General features: G+C 46.7%; 1 protein-coding gene across 4 annotated transcripts in view; it reads right to left on the reverse strand.

Annotated features, from left to right (window-relative positions):
* Positions 1-20300, reverse strand: part of Bru3 (bruno 3) — a 535780-nt gene that overhangs the window by 325326 nt on the left and 190154 nt on the right. The gene's annotated exons all lie outside the window — the stretch shown is intronic.

The following is a 20300-nucleotide window of genomic DNA, read 5'->3' on the forward strand; positions in this document are numbered from 1 at the left end:
CGTGTTAGACTGGGAGTACAGCGGAAAAACGTAACCGCTAATTATATTAATATTTCTAATTCTAATTATCTCGGGGGGGGGGAACTGTAGCTTCTTATCGCATCGTTTCTTTACCCAACTTACTCAACTACCTTTCGTACGGTGGAAAAACCTGTAGCGCGGTACTTGAAATTTCGATTTTACGCGTCTCTAATTAACAGCACCGTGTACATTGCATAATTTATAATTGTAACTAAACACGAAATTAAATCGGCGAACAAAAACAACGGAGAACTATATAATTAGGGAAAAAAAAAAAAAAAAAAAAAATACAGTTTTTAATTTATATGAAGTACGTAATTATTTTTTGTGATATTGGCACGCTTTATTTTCAATTCTCACATACGTGGTGTTATTTTGTACAGCAATTAATTTCAAATGTCGTCAATCGTACGTTATTAATCATTTCGCGAATGGTTCTGCAGATATATATATATATATATTTTTTTTTCTCTCTCTCTCTCTCTCTTCTCGTCAGCACATGTGGAAAATAATTTCGATAGTAGTCTCATCGGTACTTGAGCGTCGGTAGGAAGCATTGCGTCCATTAAAGAAGTTTAACCTATTCAAGTGAATGACGATGAAATTGCGCGCGTATCCACTTCGTCGTTCAGGCAGCGTTTAATGGTTAATGGAGTTCCAAATCAAATTATTGCTAATGAGTAAAGTTGCCGAGGGTACCACAGAGCGCGCACGCCACTGAAGCGAATACTGTCTGCGAATTATACAGAGTACCGAGCACTCGCAACATGTCTTTCGCGAAAATTATGCACAAGTACGCAGTCGATAAAATCTTTTGCGAGCCCCGCGACGCGAGATCGGCCGGCCATTAGTCGATTGGGAAAATAGAAAAGTGAGCGAACCAAGTAATTCCTTTGCGCGTTAAAGATACGCTGTGTCATTTGGAGCGTGCGTTGGATTAAGATAAATTCATTCTGGGATAATGATTCGCTCCATGAATCTTGTTTCGTGCAGCGCTGGGTGGTCGGCGCGTTGTTTCGCAGGAAGATTCCAGTTAGGTTGCTTTCCTAACGCAATATACAACGCGACAGATTCGCGACCTGGAATTGGCAATTAACGCTGTCACCGGCATATAATCGTATCTCGAGAAACGCGTAATTTATCGACTCAAACTCCTAATTGGCTGCGGTGTACGTCATGTCGTTAGGGAGCCGCGCACAACTAATTCCCGCAGTCTAACTTCGACATGATGTACCAGCAACGTACTCAACTAGGCACTATACGAACACGTCGCCGGTGCGCGTAAGAGAACCTGATTCTCACCTTCCCGCCATACGCCATATAAACATCTGACACGGGAGCAGATTCTCCCTCATTGTTACTTCCGGGCCAGCAAGCTCCCCTCATTAAGAACACGCGTAATTACAGTCTAAGGAAAAAATTGCCGCGCTATCGTGTCTTACTTTAGGGCACATCTCCGCTCGTTAATTCCGTCGCTAATGGCAAAGTGTACGTTAAAAGTAAATGTGCGCTTAAATAATTATAAATCATTTTTCTTACGCGAAAAGCACAAGGTAGCTATCCATTTTTTTTTTTTTTTTTTGTATTATCGTTGCCCGCTCTATACTTCTGAAAAATCTTATTATGTTTTTCTGCTTATTTTATTTTTTTATTTTTTTTTTTTTCTGCGAGCGAAATGTTATCCACTTTGGAATATACGGCGTTCTGAAATTATACAATAAATTCGAAACTCCTCCAGGATTTTTCCATTCTGATCCGAATGTATCTCACATAAATCGTTACATCGCGAGTCCACTGTGCGTTACTCGTGTCAACACACGTGACACGACGCTCTATTGGGGCCGCGGCACGAACGACCGGTTCATGTCTCTTTCATGAGGCGGCACCGTAATAGGTTCGACGTGCGGCAGGGGATGGAAAGAAGCGCGGCGCGTTTACATCGCGTTGTTTATACCCTTTTTTTCCACGGGTGAAAGGAACAGCGGTCGTCGCGGCAGCGGAATAAAGTCCCACCGTTGTTTCTGCCGGATGAGTATTAAAAATATATCTCACGTAATTTTAATATCAATGATATATTAGTTAAGACAGTATAAAAATTGAAATACAATTTTTTTTTTTCTTTTCTTTTTTAATAAATTTTCTCTCCCCCAAAAAAGTAACTGTAACAACATTCAACCGCATTTAAAGAAATGTAGGGATGACATGTTTCATACGACCGAAATAAATAACTTTCCTTCCCTTGTCGCTTTGTCTCCGTCCGCCCTACGGCAAACCCTCTTCTAGGTACCTAACTGCCGCGTCTCTGAGTAATTGCGATTTAACTGGATGCAGGTAGGAGAAAGGACGACCGCAGGTCCGAGGACCGCATTAAGTGCAGGAAAGAGTGAAATCGCAATTAATTACGTTCAACCCTTCTCGTTGTCGCCGGTGTCCGCCGAAAGGTTGGTCAGAGATGTGCGGAGAAGCAGAGAGGCGGCAAGCCGGAAAGTCCAATAGCTTAAATGCTCTTATAAGCCCATCGAATCTTTTGCGAAAGCTCCGCGAAGTTCCCTTCCTTATTTTCTTATTTCCTCATTTTTAGAAAACCGCGAAGTCACGGTCGAAGAATTTTTTAATTTGACAGAATTTTTCTGACGCTTGAAAAACGCGATAAACAACCGTGGAACAGAAAGCACAAACTAAATCCCGCAAAGGCATATTAATATAAATAAAAAATATTGTTTAACTTTAATTAATAATTATTTCTTTACGTAAAAAAAAAAAAAAAAATTACAACTTTTTATATCGGTACCTTTACGTATGTATAATAATCGAGAATATTATTTCGCGACATTTCATTTTTTCTCACCCTCGAGTAACTCGATATTTATCTCAAGATATGTTTGCCTGTCAAAACTTTGAGCATCGGTCGTAGGAAAGTGGACTCTTGCGTTCGAAAGTCGATAGTAACTGCCTCCCGTTTGATCTCGGTTGCTCGTGATTAATCAGCGCGTGTGAAGTCGTTTTGCCGGCGGTGATTGGGTGGTTTACTTTGAAGAACCTTTCCACGGTTGTCGGCGATGAATACGGCGGGTAGCAATTAAAGGGTTAAAAGGTCCGCGAGGACGCCTGCACCGCGCAATATAGGCGCAACTCGCTCACAGGACCTTCAAAGTATAGAGCGAGGCCAACTTCAATTCCATCGCAATCCGCTTATAGCCCCACGTAGAACTGGTGCTATTCGCGGTACAGAAGTAAAGGGGGATGAAGTACTGCCGCATGGAAAAGCTTTAGAGAATCGTACAATCGTTAGGCCTGCCGGCAATTCGATCGCGCCGAAAGATCTCTTTACTCCCGCTATCGATGATAATATCGGCGCGAATATTATTCCGTCCGACGGACACAGATTCCGCTTCGTTTCTATAATATTCGAGAGTACTTAAATCGCGGTGTACATTTTAATAGCCATCTCCGACAGGCTGCAGCCACTGGGCTGCGCTAGTTGAAAATTTCATCGGGTTAAATTCGTCGGAATGAGCCTTCACCGAGGCTACATTATTTTTCATCAACGCGCAAATCTATTTTCGTGCGACAAGGAATTACTATGAAATTCAAGTAAAATTTAGGTGCATACAACCGATATAACAAGAAACGCTCTCCCAAGTAATCCCGCGTGCCTGTAACAGGTCACGTACACTCTTACCAATGATCTTGTGTACCAAAATTTATTAAGCCGCATTCGCGATCGATCCCTGCGAAGTTGACGCGCAAATACAGCCCCGTGAATAATAAATGTTAATGAAAAAGCCCCGATTTTTGTCTATTACGTAAACAACTTTGGAAGTTCATTATGCAAAATTACTTATACCGAAATTTACGTTCGCGATGCGTTACGCCAACTAACTGCACAGAATCGTTACGAGTAAATTTATGGAAAAATGCAATTGTTTGTAATTTAAAATGCTGCACGAAGTATCAATAGTTGCCTCCTGTAATGCACTTAGAATTTATGCAATAAAAGCGGTAATTAATGCTAAATCACATTGCCGGGCTTTCGCGTTGTATAGAGTAATAACAAGAACGCCGTAATCCTTAAATAAACATGGACTAATATTATGCACGAGCACATGCAAAAATGGTAATGTTCGTTATCAAAGAATTCTCCGCTGCCCGAACAATTATCCTGTACCTTTATTTCACCGATATTCGGATAAATGAATATAAAATGTAAACGAAAAAACACATTATTATTTTTTGTTCTTTTTTTTTGTGAGGTTTTTTTTTCTTTTCTTTTTTACCTTTCGATATATCTTTCTCATTTTAAATTTCCGTAATAATTTTTGTCTGCTTCACTAGCTACGTAATAAGTATATTACATAATAGAGACCTGTTGCGGTACATCTTTAATTTGTATATCAGATACAACTCTCTTGGAACGTGCGGGAAGTTTTCTTGCGAGCAACACGTGAGAATAAAAGAGAACGTCGTGTTCAAAGACCAATCGATTCTTTTTTTCTTCTCCTTTATTTATTTTTTTTTTTTTCGTTTTTATAAAAGAATCCATTACACGAGGCAACAGTTTTGGAGTATCGAGTGGCGTACGGGATGCTGCGCGCGAGGATGATCGATATATCTGTTGATGTGTTATCGTTTCTGACGACCACTTCAGTCCCTACCTTGATCGCACAGGGGGTAGGGGGAGGGTCTCTCCTGACTATCCCTCGTCCTCCCTTAACCATCCTCTCCTCCACCTTCTTTCATTCACCGTCCTCGTTCAACGTACCGCGCGATCTCTCTCACTTTCTCTCTCCTTTCCGCCCCATCGTTCTCGCGTTCCCGTGCTCCCTTCCGCCCTCGCGCTCTCTATCTCCATCCATCTCTTTCGTTTCTCTACACAGCTTTGAGCGCCACCCCGCGTTTCCATAGCGATAGGTAAATGGAATCCGTAGTGAAGCCGTTGCCATGGGGATTCGCTCCGCAGCCTCACCTCGACTCACCTTACCTCACCTCGCCGTTCGTGCTTTAGCCTCTCATCCCGCTTGCTCCTTCGACCTGATCAAAACGCGGCTGAAGGCTAGTAGGCATCGTCCCCGGCATCGGGCATGAGCATCGTCGTCTTTGTCCGCCCGCTTCTTCCTCCTCTTTCAGATAGTTAGACGCCTTTCTAACGACGCTATGTACTGCTCATACTGATTTAAAACAAAAAGAAAGAGAGAGAGAAAAAAAAAAAGAATAAACGGAACCCGTCGTCGACATACCGATGTCACGACTCCGCGTGTCGCTGCTTCGCATTACGAAATAGAAGGCGCGGCGGAAAGACAAATGATTCCGTGCTCTTCTTTCGGAACAGTTGCATCCTCGGTATGCCGAATTAATCGCACCGGCACCACCTTGCATCCTCGCGATCCGAAAGTAAGGAATTTCGCTCATTAGTTAGCCGCGTAATTAAAAAGCCTGCGCGTCCGGCCCAAACAGATAACGAAGAAGGAACGGGGCTAGAAGTTCAGCAACCCTTTCTCCCTTTAATTCCCGTCCGTCCCTTCCGTCGCTTCCGCCGCCATACACCAAACGGTTTTCCATCCTCGAGCAATTGCTCGCCCCGCGCTTGTCGTCGCGAAGGAAAGACAGAGAAAGAGAGACAAAAAGAGGCGGAAGGGAGAGAAAAAAAAAAAAAGAAAAAAGAAAAAAAAACGAAAGTACTAAGTGGGGAAAGGGTGGGACTGAAGGGGCAAGGGCGAAAGGAGGGCGGACCTTTTTATAATTGCAAAGCGCTCGCCGCTCGAGCAAAGCGGGGTCTTTTGAAGCGTAAGATCAAGGCGATCGGACGGGGGAATAAATGCGAATAAATCTCACCACCCACGTTGTACAGGGTGTGTTTCGTCCATCGGTGAATGGTTAAAGAGCGGGGGCACATTGTCGAAAAGCGACCGGATTAGAGACCGTCGGCGTTTAAATACCAATTTAAAATGGATACGGTGGGGCAATTTGTGCGAATTGGAGCTCCCGTGTCGCGATAATAGGTATTGAAAATCGTGCCGCGGGTGCACAAACACAATTCTAAATTTCTCATATATAAAACGTTCCTCTTGATCGACGACGTTAATTAGGGCGCATCAAATTATTATGTCGCAATAAAAATCGATGAATCAGCATTTTTCTTTTTCCCCCTGTCAAGTAAGCCTCATTAATTCGTTCCCTAAGTACGTAAAAAATGATTCACTCGACTGCAGGTAATGCTCGTAACGTAGCCGGAAATATTGGTCATTGTTAACCAGCACTTATTCGGAGAGAGCCACACTCCAATGTCCGGTAGAAGGCAGCATCTCTGAAGCTGAAGCTGCGTTTGCAGCGAGAGCTTTAGAGCTTGCATCTCGTGGCGCCACCCCTGAGGAAAGCTCGGAACCCCTTATCATTCAGTGTAGATCAACCTCAGGCTTCCGTCGAACAATAAAAAGTTATAAATTAATGCGAAAGCTAACGAAATTTTTATAACGAACGAGCAAACCGTATTAATTTAATAAGTTTCCCTAAATGAGAATCAAGTCGTATATCAAAGCGTAAGTCTTTAAAAATACATATTTTTCACAATAAAAAAAGAATACAATAAAAATAATTAATATTAATATAAATAATATTTTTCACAAGCTCATTATCTTTGGCCAAATAATATATACATATATATTTTGCAAACCAATACTTTCAAATTTATATCTCAAGCCAAACGCAGGATATTACTCGGCTGTTTAATGAAAGAAAATTCAACTCGTAAAACGAGTCTTTTATAACCATGCTTTGTTCTTCGCTACTCTTTTTCAATCACAGTTTTTAAAATAAAGTTTCTGGGGTTAACTGGAGTGGTTTATAATGTACCGTTAGAAATAACTGAAGAAAACGTTGAGCAGATTGTTATAAGAGATGTAGAAGGGAATATAATTATTGAAATTGTTCGTATTAACCGAGTATTAAGTACACGGTGCACGTCGCTTGGTAGCTCGCGCTGCTTCGATAGAAAATGTACCTAGGGGTCAACGTCTTTGTCGACGGACGATGACGTTGCACAGGATATCCGATCGTGGTTCAAGGCCACCCTTCGGAACTTCCAGCTGAGCACCCCTTCCTGCTCCGTTACCTACCACCGCATAGAGAGGGCGACACGAACCCCTAGCTTTCTCGCGATCGATCGCCCCACAGGGATGACTGATCCGCACAGTCATGTGGGCTTCGCAAACCCACGAACTCGGCTCGATACAATTTAGGACACTAACATTTGCCCGCTTTATACCGCCGCGTTTTTTTTTTTTGCACGCAAAAATATGATGAATATTTGAAGAAAAAATGAAAAACAAGATATGCACAATTTTTGAAAATAATTTATCAACGATCCGCGCTCAACACTAAAAGCGGCACGGTATATAAATTGAAGCTCACTTTTTTATTTACATCTCTCGGCAAATAAAAAAGCCATCGATCGCGGAATTGCGTTCCGCCACATTTCGACGACAATTATCGAATTATTTTGGGATCCATAGTATGATGAGGTTGTCGCAGGGTTTGCCTAAACTTCGACGTGGGTAGTAACGTGTAGGTTGTATATACCCGGGTACTCGAAATGTACGAGCAAGTACGCGCGACAAGAATATTGCGGGGGCTATTTATACTTGTCCGGTAACCGTGTTAAAATTATTAACGATTTAATTTAATAATTAAAATAATTTAGAGCATTAAAATTCTAAGCGATAAAAAAAAAAAAAAAGAAGCTTGGCGTTGCGTTTTCCGCGCTTAACAGAGATTTATTTGATCCTATTTAAAAGAGAAATATACACGATATCAATATATTTATCGCCGGCACTAAGCTGCTCGAAGTAACTATCGAATTTTGCGGTGGCTGTCTAGCGCTTTCGCAAGTAACCAATCAATTTGCCCATTTAGACTTATTTAAGTTTTAAATTTGCACATACATCTGTTCCTCGAGCGCGCTATCGTATTTGAAGAAACTCCCACGATAGTCGGAGCTCGGCCACGAAATGTTTTCATTCCGAATCGGGAAACAATTTTAATTTACCAACCACTCGCTACCGCTTTCTCTCTCTTTCCGTTCTCTTTTCTCTCTTCTTTTCTGTCTCTCTCTTTCTCGCACCCCCTCCTTCCCCTTCCACTAACTTTTTCCACACTCGTCCTCTTCCGTTTGGCGCGGATGCCCACCCTCTACTCCTCGCCTGTTCATCCCCGCTCGCTCGCGGGTACAGAGGGTGAATAGCCATTCGTTGTAACGGCTTTGTTTCATTTAACAGACCGACCGTCGACCGTTTTCCCCTCAGGCCTTGCGAACCGTTTGCGCTGGCAGCTCGTTTAAAGCCAGGCTTTATTACTGATTACTGGAAAAATTGATGTCCACCGGCTAATGAACCCAATCTACCGGCGATCCCGTGTACGCGATACCGTTTCTATTCCAGCGAGCAGGCAATAATTCGCTCGGTCTGTATGCAAATCGAATATGTCAGCGAGTACGAACGGTTTGGGAGGGGAAAAAAACTTGTAACAGAATTCAGCCGCGATATATCTGACTGCCCTTTATATATATTTTTTTGTTTTTTTTTTTTATGTCTTTTTTTTTTATAAATTTCACCGCGCCGTTCTTTGTGAGCCTCAAAACCACGTTTTTGCGCGGCGTTCAATCCTCTCGCGCCGTTGCCCCCGCGATTTCGTAGTGAAACAACGCCATAAAGAGCCAGCGCAATTATTAGAACGTTTACTGACATAGAGATTTCAGCCACATATGAAACACTTCGCCTCCGAGCGTAAAAGAATTACCGGGCAAACGGTACATCGTAAACAGGCTTCGTTAATGTTCGAGACCTAAAGCACGGCGACAGGCTCGCCTCCAAACAACGGCAGTAATGAGAAACTTTTAATTAAAACCTTGCCGAGTCCGAGGCAATCGCAAAACGGAACAATGGGAGAAGAAATACGTCGTTAATGGAAATCTTTTTTTTATACGCCACCGGCTTTGTCTTTAGTAAGCGCGCGCTGGCAAAAAGCGCGTCGCGATTGTTAAAATTATCCCCGCAACGAAGCGCCCGCTGTAATTCTACGACTATTTGCCGTTCGGTAATAGCTGTAATACCCCGCGGTGGCTAAAAATTGTTATTGTTGCAGCCGATACGGTGATACGCGGGGGAGAAACTGCGGCAAATGTAGGGAGGGACGTGTGTACAAGTCCGACGCGCGTAATTAATTATAAGAGTTTGCGATGTGAACGAACAGACAGAGAGTAGTATCGAAACACTTTGGGAGTCCCATCGGTTTTGTTGTTCAACGGCCGAAACCACGGGAATAGTTCGAAACCACATTACATGCTGCAGCGTGTGCATTTCATTCCGGCAAAAGAGGGGTCTGTTGTACGTGTCGGTGAGATTGATGAGGGACAAGGCCCTGGTAAATGCTAATGAAAAGATACAGTCCGCGCAATCCAATTAACTCTCATAAACGTTGCTCCTAATTTTTTCTGTGAAACAACGAAACGCGCCGTGAACCGAAAATCACGGCGCTAATTTCATAACAGCGAATTCACTGTTAGCTCCGTGCCGTTATTTCGAAATAAATTGTTTTTTTTTGCCGAAATGCATTTTTCCTTCGCGAGTTACAAATGGAATTAAATAATTCTGTCGCTACAATGCGCTTGCAGCGCGAGAGAAAGAGCGAGAGTCCCGGAGGAGTAATATGAACGAGAGAGTGAATCTTTTTATAAAAATTTTCAGATAAACAGAAGTACCTTATTAATTTAATTGTTCCAACTTTAAAAAAATCTCTTTTATATTTTACAATCCAATCTGGTAATCAAAGAATTTTTTTTTTCCCTCGACCGAAAATATGCGAATAATTAAGCGACATAAAAAAGCGTGTTGCAAAGACGTGATTTTTTTTTAGGGAAAGAAATTCGTTCTTAATGCATTTCATATTCACTTAGTTCAAGTAGTTTTTTTTAACCTGCCCCTATCGTTTTTTTTATTAGTTTACGTGCCGAATCGCTTCGCTAATTCGATGCACGAGAGCAGAAAAATCGGTGGAGCGAAGACATGCTGCAAATAACGAGCGGAGCTAACGGAGGCAATTTGCGCTCTCGTACATGCGTTGTGTATACCTAAAATAATAAACTCCAGTTTGTCACCGTGGCTCGTGCCGATAATGTGAATATTTTATAGGCCAAAACGGCGCGGGATGCGACGCGGCGCTGCGCTAGCGATTTGCAGCCACGTCAAAAATTGTATCCGGCTCCGTCGAAACGGGAAAGAACGAATTTACCGTAATAAACTTCCGCCTCGTTCGCACGATTGAATTTCGGTCACGGAACAACGGATCTTCCGCGCGCGAACGGCTGAAATTATTGATGACGTTTCGCGCGGCTGTTTAATGAAAGCTCGCACGCGCGCCTCCGCGGTTTCACGCGCGGAAAGAAACGGGGAAAGCAATTCGTCAGAGAGAGCACGCGAGCCGCGGCGATACGTATTACGTGACACCCCCTTTCGGCCTCGTCGATTTCGTAATATCGTTTCAATTACGGATGTAACGCTCGCGGTTTGCAATTCAGATCACTCCGAGCGATCTGTCCCGGGGCACGGGAGCTGGTCCGCGCCGGCAGGATCACTCGAGCCGACGCGATTCCTTACGTACGAGTATGTTAGACGTCGCCCGGCAACGGCAAAGCGACCGTACTTTGAGAGGCAAATTTTCGATCCACTCGGAAATACCGAGCATTCACCGGAGGACACAAATCGGGGTTGTCTAATAAGGTCGTCGTGGCGCGCAAAGCCTGAGCGATGGAGCTTCCCGGCCGTAGGACGGAATACCGTAGAATTCGAGATTCGGCCTATCACTCTGCTTTTTATCGCGTAAAGAGGATGGCGCGAAGCTGTGCCTCGGTGCAGTGGCGTAGATCGAGCTAAGAATTAAAATTTACTTGCCGGCATTAGCGTTCAATTAAATGCGTAAATGTCGCAGAATATTTTCTCCGGCGGCACGTCGTCACAGTTTTGTCTTCCCAACTATTAATTAAAAATTTCTTTGTAAACGATCTATATCGCTGAACTTGTAACTGATAAATGTATCAGTCACGTATCGATTTATTTCAAATTTTACTAATTGTTATAACACTATTACGTACCGTATTCTAACGTAGAGGCGCGAATTTAACGGGCGGTCGAAGTGACAGAAATATTATTAACTCGTCGTGATTTAATAAGTGTTCGACGATTATTGCGTGATTTAAATTGAGCATCTATCTCTCGGTGGTTTATTTAAAAGTTAACCTAACCCAATTGTAAACGTATATCGTGGATTTTTCGCCCGGAGGTCTCTCTCGAGCCCCCGCTGCGTGCTCCACTGCACCCAGAACGATATCGAAAGGTAAGGGCGGATACGGAGCTTGCAGGAGTCAATCCACTTATTGGAATGCTTCGCGTCTCGTTCTCGCGCCGTATCGTCTACACGCGGTATTCGAGCTCTCGCCCTCGATTCGATTTGTATTGTTGTCGAGCGCCGTTACGACTACGGCCCGAAACGGGGGCTCGATCGGCGGCCGTGCATTTAAGGGCGCGTTAACGCCTCGCGCCCGACAACGGCGGTTTATTCCGCCGCGTTTCGCGCAGCTGTGAAATAAGCTAAAACATAATCAACCGTTTGCGCTCGCTCCCCAGCGATCTAAAGAACCGTAGGCGCCTGCTATCAGCCGGGTCTACTATCTCGGCTTACCCAAACACGTAACGTGATTTCGCGTCAACGAGAGGGCTTCTATCACGGCCCGCGATAATTCGATGAATAGCGCGTAACTTTCGTGCCGCGAAGGAGTTTCCTTTCCGATATCGCGCCGAAGAAAATGGAAAACCGATCGATCCTATCGGTCTTCCTTACAAGCGTTTCTTGCGGTATAAGACCGCCGTGTGCAAAACATTCGTGTAAACGACGCGAATTCGAGCCGGGTAAATTGATTTGCATTTGTCACATCTGTTTTTTTTTTTCTCTCTCCCCTCCCTTCCTTCCAGAAATAACGCGAGTTTAAGAAAGTGCGAAATTGCTCGATACGCGATGTGGCGACAGTTTCGCGCGCGTTGAATTTTACACTCCCCGCCGGCAAATGCGCGGTAACCGCCGTAAAAAAAATTCCAGCTAACTGGATTAAAGCTTCAGCACCGCCGAGTCGCGTCCGGGGGCGATCCTCACCGGTGGCGTGGCACGAGATTAATGCACATGGCCCCGCCGCCGCTCCGTGCTAATCATCGTAAAGTACACACGTCCGGGAAAAGCCGGCTACCAAGGTGCTCTAACGGTACTCTCTTAGATTTCACTTTGTAAGAATTACGAGCTTAATATAGTCTCTACGGCGGCGGCGCATCGCGGCCACGCTGCTCGATCCATAGCAAATTAAAAAATGGACGCGCGGGCTCTTGAAGCGAGTGACGATAAAAAGTAATGAAAGTAGTAAAAGCCCCCCTACGCTAGAGCGGCCGGAGGAAAGTTGACTTCGTAGGTGGCACGGCGCTGAATGGCGGTCGCCGGGAGAAACGGAAGGGACGGGCGGGGCGGGCTGAGAGCTCTTTTGAGAGACAGCAAGCCTGGGGCTTGACCAAAAAGATCCCGGCGTTCTCCCTTCTACCGCGCTCCGCGACGCTTCCACCGCGTACGGCACAAAGACGACCCCGGGTTCTATCTTACTGGCCGTTCCATTTCTGCGGACAACGTAATAACCACTTTCCGACGGCCGAAGGAATTATCCGGAACGACAATTGGACCGCGCGCGTTACAAACGGCGGTAGGAGTTTGCGTTCTTCTCCCCCGGGGGCAGGGGAGACGCGAGAAAATACGACGGCCGAAATCGAATAAAGTATTCCACCGGCGAAGAATGCGCGGCGACGATACGTTTGTCGAATGCAGAAATAAATCCGCTTACCGCGTTAGCGCTTGATTTGCAGAGTGCCGAAAGTCCATCCCTCTTTCGCCGCTCCTACGTTTATCCCTTTGATCGTGATAAATTTGATTTCTCTCTCTTTCTCCCCTTCGACGACGATATCATCGGCGCGCAAGCCGAGGAAATATGTGCGAGTCGCGAGGAGGCCGCCTGCGCTCGGCCTCTAATCCCGACCCCCGGGGGTCCAGCGGGCGACTTTTCGCATGTCGTATCAAGCGGCGCAACTGAATTATGAAACGTCAATCACGAGCCAGATGGAGCCGAGTGGCTGGAAAGAGAAGCGAAGGGATTGGACAGGGAAGGAACAGGTCAATCGATACCCTGGCCCAGACAGGGTGGGGAATAGACAGCCGGGGTATTATCGCGGCCAAAAAGTTACGATGTGTATCGACGTTTCCATCTCGTTACAAGCCCTCCTTACTTTTTCGAAAAATTGAGAAAAAAAAAGACAGTGAGTATCTGGGCATCACACCGGCGCGCTTGCTTTTTTTCCGATGCTGTTGGAGGCGTCTCGATTCCTCCTTGGATCCTCAAAACGTCAGCGAATTGTAAAATGTTTTCGTTACGTAAGAAATATTTTATCGTCACGTTTGAAAAAACAGGCAATTTATATTTGTAGAAACTAAACGCGGTCGCAGCCTTCGCTTTTTGACTTTCAAATTAAGCGTGTATTTCTCGGGGAACGTTACGGCCGAACCGTTCACGTATAAAATATACAACGCGTTACGATCGCACGGGAGTTTTTCACGGATTCGGAGGACGGTCGACAATTCCGCGCCCGTGATACTCTGCCGTACTTCGAGTGTCAATTGTACTTTGTATACGCGCTGGCTCCCTGAACGAGCGAATGCGTCGCGGCGTATGTACGGTTGCATTTATCCCGGGGGCTAACTAACGGATAGAGCGATAGGAAACACGCCACGCGATAAATTACGCTCAGCCCGAGCGTATACACGCGTGCAGCGTGCAGCAACGTTCTTTCTTGGAACGGCGGAAAAAGTGACGGCCGGCGGAATTTAGTGCAGCGGCAAAGTCGGGCGGGCGCAGCGTTGATTGCGCGAGAGACCAGCGACGATAAGCTCGCGGTCGCGAGGCTCATTGATAATTCCGCGCCGTTGTACGTAAGTTACAGGCACCGGCACTCGTGACCGGAAGCAAAACCGTGCGGGAGTAGGTGGAATCGGCCCGGCCGCCAGGTTAAGGGGGTAAAGGTGGGAAAAGGGATCGCTGGCTGGTCGCGTCCGAAGGGTGTACAAAGAGAAAGGAGGAGGACCGGCGAAAAAAAAAGAAGAAAAAAAAAAAAGGGGGGAAAATAACAAAGCACCGGTTGGTGCATATATTCTCGGTAAAAACTGCCGCGGCAGAAAGCGGATGCGGGGAAACCGGCGAGGGGAAGAGCAGGACGATGGTAATCTTCCGGCTGATATTTTATGTGTGTCCTGCGAGCGGAGTTTCCCTACCCGTTGCTCCCTACACGGCGCACTCACCCTCTCGTGCTCTTTTGTTCCACCTCGCATCTCGCTATCACCCTTTATTTGCCTCCTTGGGTTCTCCGAGTCAAGTCCATTGATTACCGCAGGTGAAATCGGAAGAGAAGAGGCGGCGGTTTCTTTCTCGCTTTTCCTCCAGGCGTGGTATAAATAATTCGCGGTAAATTGCATCCCGGCAAATTTTACGTTCTAAATAATTTGTCACGAATCAAGCTCTCGTTGTTCAGTTTTGCAAAAAAGAAGAAAAAAAAATTAATAAATTAAAGATACCGCGGGACGGTTATATACGTATTCCATTAAAGATAAAGGCAACAAGATCCGTAATAAAAAAAATTGACGTTCGCTCTTCGAAGGCGATCCGTTTTTATCGAGTGGAAACGGAATCCCTGTCTAAAATTAATTACATTTTACTCGGAGATTGCCGCAAATAGTACGACGTCGTTCGAGGAGAGTACTTTTCCTCTTTGCAGCGACGCACGTACGAGAACGTAAAAGATATATCGCAGAAATTCGATAATTGTCGAGGAAACACGTGGAGCCAAGGGGGGGGGGTGGAGGAGGGCCTCGCGTGTTCGGGGCCAACGGCGAACTTCGCGGCTAATGAATTTACGACGAGGAGCACTCTCGTGGACCACGTAGGGAATCAATAATGCGGTTAAATATTTCATGGATTTCGCGGAATGCGGCTGCCGGTGTACGGTCACGTCGCGCCCATCTGTCGCGATCGGGCCAACTTCAATCGTTAATGGGAACAAACGGGCCACGCCGGCTGCGAGCCGTGCGGATGACGGTCTCCCCGTGTTTATGCGGGGCCATGTTGACGGTGCCCGCCACCCGCGAAGCCCGCCACCCGCTCGTACACGCAATATTTACAAATTCCTGTTCTCTGAAAATCGAGCACCGCGATCCGAGAGCGTCGTGTCAGGCCCGAGCCTGATGTATACGCAGATGCCGCCGCGTGTAGCCTCCAGCAGCACGCCGCCGATGCGCTGTGCGATTAGCACTCACACGCGCTGTGCGTATCGCTCAATTTCCACGGAATTTCGATGCGGCGCGACGGTTTAATTAACGTTCTCCGTATCGACAAAAATGCCGATTGAAATTCTACCGAGATGGATTCGACATGCATCCGTTTTCGTGCGGTCGACGATAATTGCTAGGATAAATGCGAGAAAAAGGGAGATACTTTCTTTTTTCTTACGGCGGGTAGTTGAATTATCGGACGTAGCGGTTGACAGTTTTGAGCATTGGCCCATCGACGATGTAAAATTCACGAGAACAATGCGATTGAGCCGCACAAAGGCGCGTTCATTAATTTCTTGTCTCCCGGTGACATAGTTTCGCGAAAATCAAATTATCCATCATTTATTTTACACACTTCGCTCTTATTTAATTAAATAATTTTTGGCAAATAACGATGGCATCGCTTGGATACGGTGCCATGACAAACGTCACTGGATTCGTCAAAAAGCGGCGCGAGTAATGGACGCGTTTAACGACTGAGACTAGTTGCATATTCATGCTCGACCTTTCTACCTTCGCGTTGCGCAACCACCGCCGATAACATCGCGGCTTTTACGCTGGATGGGGCTGTCTTGCTTTTTTGTCGTTAAAAGCACTTAGCCTGCCACCCTTCGGTCGCAATTGCGTCTCTTCCGCGTGTTTTCCTTCCGTCCGTCTGAACGGGCTTGACTTCCATTACGGCATTAAACTCTTACTTAACAGTCGGCCGGAAACAAAGCGTCGTGCCCGGACGTTATTAGAAAACGTTAATTCGTATAGCACGTTTCGCTCCTCGCGTGGATTACGGCAGTCGAACTGTGTACACATAACGGCACAAAGGCCGGTATTCTCCGCGAATTACGAAGAAAAAAAAAAAAAAAAAAAAAAAGACGAAAAAAGAACGGAAAGAAGAAGCGGACGGCGCCCCTCGCAAGGAAGCTTACTTTCGCGACTCACAATCAACCGGACTCGATAGCAAAGTCCAGCCATCCAAAGTTTGCAATTTGGCACCGACGAGCAGGCATATTAGCCGCGCGGAGTCGAGAGGTCGGCCGCAATTATTTAGGGGTTTTATCGTAACGCTCCTGTCTTGTCTCTAACCTCTCTCTCTAACCCACCCTCTCTCTCCCTCTTTTTTTTCTTTTCTTTTTTTTTTCCACTCGAGCGAAAAAGAAGGGAACGCGTCGACTGAAACATGGGCCAGATAGGCGGGCTCGCGTCGCGTGCCGACGTACAGTGCAGGCTCGCCCCTGCTTGTCTGCCCGCTATCCTCACGAAACTCCAAAGATTAACGACGAGAGGTGGTGCAAGACATAACCCATCCGCGCGTAAAAAGCTAATAAAACCTTTTTGCATTCGCCGACGATATAAATTTACCGGTTCCGCTGTTCCTCCGCGTTCGCGATAATGCTCGCTCTTGTTACTCCCAGGCACGCACGGCGTGTATCGGTATCGCCGTACAAGATTTTAATAACCCTGCGACAACGGGGGTGGCTTTTTTCTTATCCCAAAAACCGCGTCAACGCGCGGGGATAAAAACATCTTCGGGATTTAATTATTTTATTTAATCGTAGGACGCGTATCTCAATCGCTAAGTAAATCGGAAAGGCGCGGAAGTCTTTGCGCAATGCCGCGCGACCCGGTTCCGCGGTAACGATCGGCTATTATTAATACGCGCACGTCTTGCAACAGACTCGTAGCGGAGGTAAGTTTTACGTGAGCTTCCTTACGTGAAAGTTCGGCCTAATGCCGTGTTTAAAGTAGCGGCCATTTCCTGCCGTGTAACCGCCGCCGCCGCCTCCAGGTAGGATCATTATCGCGGGCATAACGGCGCATTTGTGTTATACAAGCGGTACGGTGCGTCGAATGTGCCGCGGATCAGGGAGGACTACGGAACGTCGGCGACGTTGGCGCAACGATAATTGCCGCGACGTGACGGCGCTGTTTCGTTTTATTGCCGGGCTCGGTAACGGTTTATTGAGGATTTACGCGGGCGCAATATATCTCGGCGCTCTTGATCCCCTTGCGTTTCTTTCCTCCCGCACCCGCCGGTTTTTCGGCCGAGGGACATTTATTAAGGGTTATCGCGGCGTCACCGTGAAACGAAAACGCGTATTGACAATCGGACGGAGTTCAGGAGTAATCTCCAATAATCCCGTCTAGCGTCCCTTGCCGGCCGCCTTTTGCCGGGACGAGACGCCCCCTCCCCGCGCGCCCTGAAATCGCCCACCGGATTTACGATCGGCGCTCGCATTTTCGCGATACGGGTGCGGGCGCCTGTCGTCGTGTTCTCCGCGGAATTAGCAGATCACTTATCTTAAACAGTCCCCCTCATCATCGTTGCATGCGGCGCCACGGCGTTATGGACGCACGGATGCGTGCTGCTAGGCAGTTAGAGACATTAGCATATCGCTGCAGCTCGGAAAGACGGCGGAGAGTATATTCGAGAGCGGCGCCCCGCGAAGTTGCATTGTGTCGTGTATGTTTTTTGGAGAGGTAAATCAGCGATAATTCGACGTCCTCGAAACGGCAGAAACGACTCTGGCGATACGAATCTGGCCGCGCCAGATACGGATCTGTTTCGCGTAGGGGCCAATACATCGGCGCGTCGTTGTGCCGCGGCGATAATATAATATGAGCGGGCGGGAAATTTCGCGAAACCCGCGTATCGTCGCTATCGCGTGTGCACGCACGCGAGCGGATCGCGTTTGGGAAGGTGTTCCAAGTGCCGACACAACGTGGGGCCTCGGCTTTCTCCTCGCCCACGTGTGTGTACGTGTCTCAAGAGTTGGCGGAATACGTGCGCGCGTACACACACGTAGGTAACCTGCAGTCGCTTGAAATATTGCTCGTCGCTCCCTAGAAGATGTACGACGCGTTATTGTTGAAAGCATCGAAGCGAAAATTTCAGTGTCTGGATATATCCCCCCCGTGTTCCGCATATTCGGCCCTCGGATACACCCTCAGTCCCTCTTCATTCCGAAATATTGTGACATTTTCAAACCCTCCGTCCAATCTGTAGGTGGATATAAATGTAAATAGAATGTCTGTACATCCGCGAGAAAGGCGGCTTTGCACAACGGCGTATCAAAGGCATTCTGGTTTTCGCTACGGTTTGCGCGCAATCTTGGTCGTCAAAGAGTTTTCCTTTTGCCGCCGATTCCAATAATGCGCTGATTCTTCCCTTCCGCCCGCGAATTTGATTAAATAACGCGAAGAGTAACTTGGCGGCTCGTCGGTTTAGATTTATACGTTGTTTGTACTCCTTTAAAATAATATACGGGCCGCGAAAGATAGGCTTTTAAATATTTTCTTTGTTCTCCGGCCTCTGGTCACGGCATATAAATTTTTATAAAATTTTCAACACGTATTTCATCTATCTCGCGAAATAAAACTGCACTTTATAATATTCTCTCGTGACGAGGCGATCGCGATAACGCGGGACGTGCCGGAAAAATATTGAATGTATATCACGAGTCTCGCATATACACGTTATTATAAATGATAGCGTAAAAAAAAAAAATATATATATATATATACATATATATTTTTGATTTCATCCCTCGGCTTTATTTGCGCGATTTAACGAAGCGCGCAGTTAATCACGATATTTAAAGAAGCTGATGCTGCGTTATCAACGCACAACGCATCGTTGGAGTGCGCGACAGTCCGATGCGCATCACGGCACGAAATATCGGTCAACTCTCGCGCCGGAAGTTGGGAAAACTCGGTGTGAAACGCAATTCCGAGTCTGCCGTGTATAATTACGCGCAGTCGTCGGCACTTCCGCGTTCCGGCTCTCCGGCGTTTCGTTCGTTATCGCACGCGTTAGAGCGTTCGCCCGTGTTACATTTTAAACTGCATTTCGATGCGTCGCCGAGGGAGAGGCGACGGGGCAGCGGCGGCCGGCGTGATGGATTTACCCGGATCGTACCCGCGATTCAACGTACTTATTTCTCCGTAGTCCGAGCCCCCGGTATCTTATAACAGCTAAATCCATTTTGGTATTAGATTTCTTCGTATGCCTTTCACCGTGCCATTGATGGATTAAAAAAGAAGAGGTAGATTAAGGAGCGAGAAGGAAGAGAAGCGTCGGAAGAAGACGGCTTGGAACGTAGCCACGTTGCGACAAGACGCGGATTTAATACTTCGAGGATGGTGTCGTTCCGTCGTCCCGGCGCTACTCTACCAGTCAAACTAAATCCGTTGGCTCGAAAAACTATTTCACCGTCGGGCAGCTCGTATAGATACCGTAGTTAATTAAAGCGAGAGATCGTGGAAAATAATCTTGTCAGACTCGTTAAACGGGGAGCTCCTTGGCGATAAGAAATTCCTAATGTTAGAATAGTTTAACGATTAAGCAGTTGCGTACGCGAGAAAACTGCGTGCGATTGCCTAGATTCGACGTCGCGAGCGAAGGGCGAGCGATTCTCGCTGGCGCACGCGTGCAGGAACGGCCAGCGCCGAATGCGAAACGAACGAGATGGTTAAAGCAAGTGCACTTCGCGCCTCGGCTAAGTGTTCGCTGAAAGAGGTACGAGGCGACGGGCGGAAAGTAGAGGGTGAGTGTCCGACCCCGGGAGAGAGCAGACGCGAAGTTATGACTCTGCGAAACGCCGAGCCGGAACGAAAATTGTGATGAGTGTAGTGTGAAATATTTACACGCGGAGGACAATCCATCACCGCCGCCTACCTTCACCCCTCGGGCGCGTTTCCCATTGCCAGCCGACGCCGACGCCAACGCCGACGCCGACGCCGTCGTCGTCGTCGCTTCCTTGCGCCTCGCGCGACCGTGGAAACCCAGCCCAACCTACTTCACGCCTCCGCAACCTTCACACCTCGTAGAG

Source organism: Cardiocondyla obscurior, linkage group LG20 (assembly GCF_019399895.1).
Source record: "Cardiocondyla obscurior isolate alpha-2009 linkage group LG20, Cobs3.1, whole genome shotgun sequence".
NCBI lineage: Eukaryota > Metazoa > Arthropoda > Insecta > Hymenoptera > Formicidae > Cardiocondyla > Cardiocondyla obscurior.